This window comes from Entelurus aequoreus, linkage group LG10 (genome assembly GCF_033978785.1).
Source record: "Entelurus aequoreus isolate RoL-2023_Sb linkage group LG10, RoL_Eaeq_v1.1, whole genome shotgun sequence".
Taxonomy (NCBI): Eukaryota; Metazoa; Chordata; class Actinopteri; order Syngnathiformes; family Syngnathidae; genus Entelurus; species Entelurus aequoreus.
This window is the reverse complement of record NC_084740.1, coordinates 34,466,043-34,474,908: the sequence shown is the minus strand read 5'-3', so window position 1 is coordinate 34,474,908 and position 8,866 is coordinate 34,466,043. Positions and strand designations below refer to the sequence as shown.

General features: G+C 39.7%; 1 long non-coding RNA gene across 1 annotated transcript; it reads left to right on the top strand.

Annotated features, from left to right (window-relative positions):
• The first annotated feature begins 5,370 nt into the window (after positions 1 to 5,370).
• LOC133659360 (uncharacterized) lies at positions 5,371 to 8,504 on the top strand. Its single transcript, XR_009827626.1, has 6 exons — positions 5,371 to 5,484; positions 6,523 to 6,572; positions 6,665 to 6,742; positions 6,879 to 7,034; positions 7,330 to 7,419; positions 7,992 to 8,504. It is a non-coding gene; the product is annotated as an uncharacterized LOC133659360 (long non-coding RNA).
• The last annotated feature ends 362 nt before the right edge of the window (positions 8,505 to 8,866 follow it).

The following is an 8,866-nucleotide window of genomic DNA, read 5'->3' as shown; positions in this document are numbered from 1 at the left end:
GCGCCCTCTACAGTCTGCCCTAACAGTGAACCTGCTCGATTACATGTAGAATGCAATTTCGGCTTGCTCACGTAAGTGACAGCAAGGCGTACTACCTCAGCAGCCACACATCTTACACTGACGGTACCAATACCCAGAATCCCATGCAGCCCTAACTCTTCCGCTCAACCAACTCACGGAGAGGGGGGGGGGGGGGGGGGGTGATGTGTGGGGGGATTTGGTGGTAGCGGGGGTGTATAATGTAGACCGGAAGAGTTGGGCTGCATGGGATTCTGGGTAATGGTTCATCCTGAAAATATGCAAACAAAACTGTGTTTAGATAATCGATACTTCAAACTTGCATAAATAAATCTTAAGGAATATAACAACTTGGCCTCTGAGAGCTTCAAAATGTAATAAATAAAATAAAATGCCAAAGTTGTTGATAAACAAGCAATTATTTTAATAACTAAATATGGTCATTTTAAATGAGTTATTATGATCATTTTAAATTATTTCAAATATGTTTATTTTAATGTATAATTCTATGGCTGGATGTAATAAGGAGTCAGAAAAAATATAGCAAAATATAGTAAAAATTTATTTTTCATTAATAAATGTATTTATTTTTAGGTAAGATAAACATAATAATACAATTTATCTCTAGTCTGGATGATTTAGTTCTTGTCACCCTGTTGTCCTCCCGTCTCTTCCCCGAGGATGGCTCCATGAGCTGGGCAAACGCCTGGAGATGCCCTACGTCAACAACACGGTCGGCGGCCCGTCGGTGCGCAGCTCGTACATCGCCGCCCTCTACTTCACCCTCAGCAGCCTGACCAGCATCGGCTTTGGCAACGTGTGCGCCAACACGGACGCCGAGAAGATCTTCTCCATCTGCACGATGCTCATCGGCGGTATGCCGGACGCCTCGTATGGAATAACGTGATTGGGCAGGCACGCTGTTTATATCGTGGGAAAGCGGATGTGAAAAAAGGCTGTCCTCACTCAAGTCCGCATGGAACTGGAGGGGCCGTGGCCTCCAGCTCCGGCTGAAAATCGGGAGATTTTCGGGAGAATATAAGTCCCGGGAGGTTTTCGGGAGAGGCGCTGAATTTGGGGAGTCTCCCGGAAAATTCGTGAGGGTTGGCAAGTATGTCTACTGTACATCTGTCTTTCATCTAAAATGTGTGAAACTAAATCAATGTGAGGTTTTTAAAATGTCCTTAAAGGCCTACTGTAATCCACTACTACCGACCACGCAGTCTGATAGTTTATATATCAATGATGAAATCTTAACATTGCAACACATGCCAATACGGCCGGGTTAACTTATAAAGTGCAATTTTAAAATTCCAGCCACACTTCCGGTTGACAAACTCCTTTGGATATGATTTATGCGCGTGACGTCACAAAATACACGGAAGTGGTTGTACCCCATCGACCCGATACAAAAACCTCTTGTTTTCTTCGACAAAATTCCACAGTATTCTGGACATCTGTGGTGGTGAATCTTTTGCAATTTGTTTAATGAACAATGGAGGCTGCAAAGAAGAACGTTGTACGTGGGTGGGATCAATTGGTGTATTAGCAGCTAAGTACAATACTTACGGCAACACAACAAGGACTACTTACTACACCTAGCCCAGGGGTCGGCAACCCGCGGCTCCTTGACCACTCTGATGCGGCTCAGCTATAAACATGCCGACCCCCCTGATTTTCCCAGGAGATTTATGGATCTCAGTGTCTCTCATACATAGATTACTCCCAGGGAAAAAATAATCCTATTTACACCCTAATTACTAAATAAAGGACACGCCCTACTCGCACTGCAGTAATTGTCCTCTATAGCATTTACATACAGCGTACCAGTCCAGCCACATGTTGCATGTTGTTATTACTTACACACACAGGAGACAGCAAAGCATACTTACTCATCAGCCACCCAGCTTACACTGACGGTAGCCATATCAAACAACTTTAACATTGTTACGTTACAAATATGCGCCACACTGTGAACCCACACCAAAAAAGAATGAAAAACACATTTCTGGAGAACATCCCACCGTAACACAACATAAACATAACACAACCATTACCCAGAATCCCATGCAGCCCAACTCTTCCGGTCTACATTATACACCCCCGCTACCACCAAATCCCCCCACACATCAACCCCCCCCCCTCTCCGTGAGTTGGTTGAGCGGAAGAGTTAGGGCTGCATGGGATTCTGGGTATTGGTACCGTCAGTGTAAGATGTGTGGCTGCTGAGGTAGTACGCCTTGCTGTCACTTACGTGAGCAAGCCGAAATTGCATTCTACATGTAATCAAGCAGGTACACTGTTAGGGCAGACTGTAGAGGGCGCCAAATGCGGTGTCATCACGCTCTAATATTCGGGAGTCTCCCGGGAAAAATGAGAAGGGTTGGCAAGTGTGACCCTATCAAGCACCATTCATTCGAAACTCGCGGTCTGCGCTAACATCAAATTTCCACATTGAAGAGCGTGCCGGTGCGTGTGTCGGAGACCCCTGGTTAACATAGCATTTAAGCTTTGTATGCGGTGTTTTTCATTGAAATTTTTTTTTGTGGCTCCCATTACTTCCTTTAATTTGTGAAACTTGCTAAAATGGCTCTTTGACTGGTAAAGGTTGCCGACCCCTGGCCTAGCCGATGCTTGCCACCAAACCCACGGATGAAGTCCTTCGTCGCGCCGTAGATCGCTGGAACGCAGGTGAGCACGGCTGTTGATGGGAAGATGAGGGCTGGCTGGCGTAGGTGGAGCGCTAATGTTTTTATCATAGTTCTGTGAGGTCCGGTTGCTAAGTTGCTAAATTAGCCTTAGCGTCGTTAGCAACAGCATTGTTAAGCCTTACCAGGCTGAGAATTTTTAACCATGTAGTTACATGTACATGGTTTAATAGTATTGTTGATCTTCTGTCTATCCTTCCAGTCAGGGGTTTATTTCTTTTGTTTCTATCTTCATTTGAGAACGATGCTATCACGTTAACTCAGTAGCTAAGTGTGTCACCGATGTATTGTCGTGGAGATAAAAGTCACTTTAAATGTCCATTTCGCGTTCTCGACTCTCATTTTCAAGAGGATATAGTATCCGAGGTGGTTTAAAATACAAATCCGTGATCCACAATAGAAAAAGGAGAGAGTGTGGAATCCAATGAGCCAGCTTGTACCTAAGTTACGGTCAGAGCGAAAAAAGATACACCCCGCACTACACTGTAGTCTTTCACTCAAACTAACTAGCAAACATGTTTTATGAAAAAAAAAAGCTTAAAAATCACTTAGGCATCTTCAGAATGGATCTGACTATTATTTAAAAATGTTTCCCTTTAGGGGACCTGCTTTTTTGTCCCCATACCGTCAGAGGTCCCCTAAAGTGACTTTGTAAACAGAGCGACATCCCCAATAAGTAAGCATTGCCAGAACACACACACACACACACACACACACACACACACACACACACACACACACACACACACACACACACACACACACACACACACACACACACACACTCTTAGCAGGTTTAGCTGACATTCTTCCAATGTATTTATTTGATTTCTATGCAGATAAAGAAGATTATTAGTGTTACATTTCTAGTGAGTCATTAAAAGTTGTGTGAAAACATTAGAAAGTATTTAGTGTTACTGTCTCTTTAAGAGATGAGTCTGCCATTGGCTTTACAGTTACTACTCTTGTAAGGAAATACTTTCTTACATAGAAGTGTGTGCTACTGTACAGATGCAGAATGACTAGCAGTGTGCTCTCTGCAGTCTACACATGGCTATCTGCACCTTTATTAGGACTTTATTGATCCTTTATTTCTGATTACAACTTTGCTCTCCACTCTGAATGTGTGTGTGTGTGTGTGTGTGTGTGTGTGTGTGTGTGTGTGTGTGTGCGCGCGTGTGTGTGTGTGTGTGTGTGTGTGTGTGTGTGTGTGTGTGTGTGTGTGTGTGTGTGTGTGTGTGCGCGCGTGTGTGTGTGTGTGTGTGTGTGCACACTTCATGGACACACACTCTCGCATGTTAGCAAGTCGTGTTCGGGAGCTAACGAGCTAATTGCTAACACGCTTTTGTTGGTTAAAAAATGTTGTTTGAATCCAACATAAACAGCTTGTCATTACGTTTTGTGGTCTTCGTTTTGCCTCGTTTTTTTATTACCCTATCGTGTGTTAGCTTCCAGGACTGTTGGCTTCCTTAATTGTTAGGCTCCAGGGGTTTCAGCTTCCAGGACTGTTATCTTCCAGGACTGTTAGCACCCAAGAGTGTTAGCTTTTAGGACTGTTAGCTTTCTTAATAGTGAGCTTCCAGGACTTTTATCTTCCAGGATTGTTAGCTTCCAGGACTGTTATCTTCCAGGATTGTTATCTTCCAGGACTGTTATCTTCCAGGATTTTTTTTTACTTCCAGGACTGTTAGCTTCCAGGACTGTTATCTTCCAGGACTGTTATCTTCCAGGATTGTTAGCTTCCAGGACTGTTATCTTCCAGGATTTTTTACTTACAGGACTGTTAGCTTCCAGGACTGTTATCTTCCAGGACTGTTATCTTCCAGGATTGTTAGCTTCCAGGACTGTTATCTTCCAGGATTTTTTACTTACAGGACTGTTAGCTTCCAGGACTGTTAGCTTCCAGGATTGTTATCTTCCAGGATTGTTATCTTCCAGGACTGTTATCTTCCAGGATTGTTAGCTTCCAGGACTGTTAGTTTCCAGGAATGTTAGCTTCAAGGACTGTTATATTCCAGGACTGTTAGCTTCCAGGACTGTTATTTTCCAGGATTGTTATCTTCCAAGATTGTTATCTTCCAGGACTGTTATCTTCCAGGATTGTTATCTTCCAGGACTGTTATTTTCCAGGACTGTTATCTTCCAGGACTGTTATCTTCCAGGACTGTTATCTTCCAGGACCGCTATCTTCCAGGAATGTTAGCTTCCAGGACTGTTATCTTCCAGGACCGCTATCTTCCAGGAATGTTAGCTTCCAGGACTGTTATCTTCCAGGACTGTTATCTTCCAGGACCGCTATCTTCCAGGAATGTTAGCTTCCAGGACTGTTATCTTCCAGGACTGTTATCTTCCACACTGAAAAAAATTATTTTTTTGGCCTTGTAATTGTTACCACGGATATTAATGTAAATTTTACAAGGATTTATTATTTCACTTCTTTTACTTTAAAATCTCACCTTTTATTTAATGTCTTACTTGATGGTTGTTTGTAACTTTGTATCCTCACTTTTATATGTAAATTTGATCATTCATTCCAAGTAATATTTACTTAACTAATATATTGATTTTACAACTTAATACCAGAAAGTAAAATATACTTGGGTAATAGCAGTGAACTTCGCCACCTTGTGGCCACTCAGCGCATGCGTCAGAGGATCGTTCGCGCTTTTCTTCCCAGGGGCACCAAGTTTTCACTGGAGGACAGAAGATGGCTGGACAGTCATTTAACAAGAAAGTTCATGGATATGGAGCCACATGGGTAGGTTATATGCTTAATTAACTTTGTACGTCGCCTTTGCTTATCTGTTCAAGTCAGTGTTGGAATATGGAATACTTTACGTTAGCATTAGCTAGCCCGTTTAGCCTGCCAGCTAGCTAGCTAGCTAACAACTGCAAACTTGGCATTGTGGCACGTGGCTAGTTTTTACGGTTGCAGAACAGGAGATTTGTATTTTTACTAAACCTGTAAGGCTTAATTTATTATATATATATATATATATATATATATATATATATATATATATATATATATATATATATATATATATATATATATATATATATATATATATATATATATATATATATATATATATATATATATATATATATATATAAATTTCTTTGCTCCGGAGTCCGACAGCATTAGCATGGATATCTCCTGCTGTTTATTTATTACATTTTTTTTGGCGGTAGTCCAGCAGCAGTGTCCATGCCATGCCTTTCTGTCGGGTCCTCTTTCCGCCTCCCGAACCGCTTATACCACCACAAAGATCGGATATTCGGGTCCAGCCCTAGTAGACTCATGTTTATAATATATAATATGATCTGTGGCAAATATCAGTAATATCGGCTCATAAACAGTTGTTGACATGCTGTTTTAAATTCAGAAAGTATGCTATTGGTTTCAGTTTTGTGGTTACTGTGGGGGAGCTGGATTTTTTTTTTTAAACAAGTATTTTTTTAAACAAGTATTCCAATGAGAAAAAATTGCAATTTGCAATTCGGTTTCAAATTTGTTTTAAACCGAATTGCAAAATTGCAGCAACAAGCACACCCTCTTCAGGACCTGAAAATATATCAATTGTAACTTAAACCTGTCTGGTGGGATTCGTAATTTTGGCGCAAGGTTAATTTACTTTACACCATTCGTGGTTATTTTAATGTCAATGATATTTTAGGGGAACTTTCTGTGTCATCAGTGTTCTTCAAATAAACATTTGCTTTAATTTCTCATATTGCAACACATGGTATTTTAATGACATGTCATAATATAATTTCTCAATATATTTCACAGAATATTGAAGGACGTTGACTCAGGAATTTGGTCTCAACAGCTTACGCAAGGTAAAATCAAATTAGTGCTGTTGAAGGTTTAAATAGATTTTTTTAATGACACCAATATGGTTTAGTTATGAGATGTTTAATTTATTTTACAGGTGCCTCAACATGAGATGGAGGTGTAAGATGTGTAGTTTTATATCAGACAAGCGAATAGGATTGTTAAAACACTATAGGTATGTATGCTCATTTTGAAGGCAGACGTTTGTGTTGATGCTCAATAGTATTATATTATACTGGGGAGACTACAGTTTTAATTGTTCTAGAAAGGTGCATGTCTTGATCAAGTTGTGTTTTTATCTTCTGTTTCAGATCAAAGAGGAGTTCAGAAGGATAACAACAGTTCATCTGGAGCGAACATTTTTGTCAAAACTGGACACACACACTCCCAAACTCCTGGAGATATTTAGGACAGAGGGCGGGGTTGCAGGCACGAAAATCAGGCTGATGCTGGATTCACTTGGCCAGGTAAAGTTACAGGGACATTAATGTCATTTGTGTCAGTCATCTTGTGTTGGGCTCATACACACTGAGCTAGCTATTACCATCTCTCTCTATCTATCTCTCTATCTATCTCTATCTCTCGTGCTCTCTCTATCTCTCGCTTTCTCTCTGTCTATCTATCTCTCTCTCTCTCTCTCTCAAATTAAATAAATAAATTAATATAATTTAATTACATTGCCTTTTACATGGCATAGTGAACTTTGTGTATCTGTTTGCATATACATGTTCTTTGCAATAAATTTGCTTCTCTGTTTTATAGCAACATGTTGAAGGCAGAAGAGATCTCATCATACATTGCCTAATGGAGTTCCTTGGAGAGTCGGGAGAGGAGCTGATCAAAGACTGCCAGGTACATTTTGAAAATTTGGGATTTTCTGATGATTATTCTCACCATAGTAAATGTATCTCTTCTCCAACCTGATACTATAACCTCTGTTCTTTGTGTATTAATATATTTGCATAAAAGTCACATGTGCCACTATATATGAGGAAAAACATTTATATTCAGATTAACAAATATTAGGCCATTAACTTAAATTGGCAATTAATTGCAATGTGTCCCAATTTTTCAACTGGTTCTGAATCTGAAATGTTTGAAAAGCAAATGTTTTGAAAGTATGAAAAATGGTATTTAAAACAATCTTCTGGATTTTTTAGACAATCTTGTTGAAAAAAATGATGGTTGCCTCAGTGACCCAAGTGTACACTGACAAATTAAAGTGCAAACCTGGGTTAACCCAGACAAAGATCAAATCAATAGTTACCTAAATACTTCCCCAGCATTTAACCAATGCTGTGGTCTCTGTATGTATAGGTTATATGAACTGGCTGTTTTAACATCATGAATCACCTCTTGGGAACTTAAGAGAAAAAACGTGTATAATATTGACTCCTGAGCACAGAATCACATGTTTTTCACAGGATGTAGGTGAAGAAGACTCTGTTCATCATGTCCTCAAGATCCTCGTCATCAGTGGAAATGCAGCACAGGAAGGCCACAATCCTGCCCATGTGTCAGTCATCGTCGAAGGAAAAGAGGTTCTGGATGACTGCAAAACCATGGCAAAGGCTTGCCTTCTGCTCATGGGCTTAATCTACGCCATGAACTTGAGTTACCCACTGAAACTGAAATACACATTTGAAGTGTTTCAGATGCTGTTTCTTTAACTGGATGTTCTGAAAATGTCGCCCAAGGTACGGTCTTTGCGAAATAAACTTCTACTGTGAGTGTTTCCACAGTGTACATATACTGTTCCAGCATATAGCTGTTCTTTGGTGTGTGGAAGCAGTACATGATGCTTGTCAATGTAACTTGTTGAAAGATTTTGCTGTTGTGCTTAAAAGTTACAATTCAGGACATTTTATTGGATCTTTTACCTGTAATTGTTCGCATTATTGTGAATGTTGTAAAACAAAAAATCACTGTTTTATAATGTTTTGTCTGGCAAGGCTGCTGGAAAATGTAATAAAGGTGCTCTTGTTTGAAAGTATGTTATCATTTCATATTTGTAGAAGATGTGTTAAGATAATTAATTTAATTAACAGTAGGCCAAGTTAAAAATACAACACATTCATATTACAATAGTGGTGTAGGTGGTAGCTTAAATATTATGTAAATATTACTTAAATATTGCTCCGAATAAAGTAAAGAAAAACTAGTTAAATTATCCTGAAAATCAAGCATTTTTATAAGGGTTTTGTAAGTAGATACAAAGGTAGTTTTGAGTAAAATTTACTATCAAAGAGAGTACATTTTGTCTCTAAGAAAGAAAATCTCTAGTAATGTTTACTTGAGT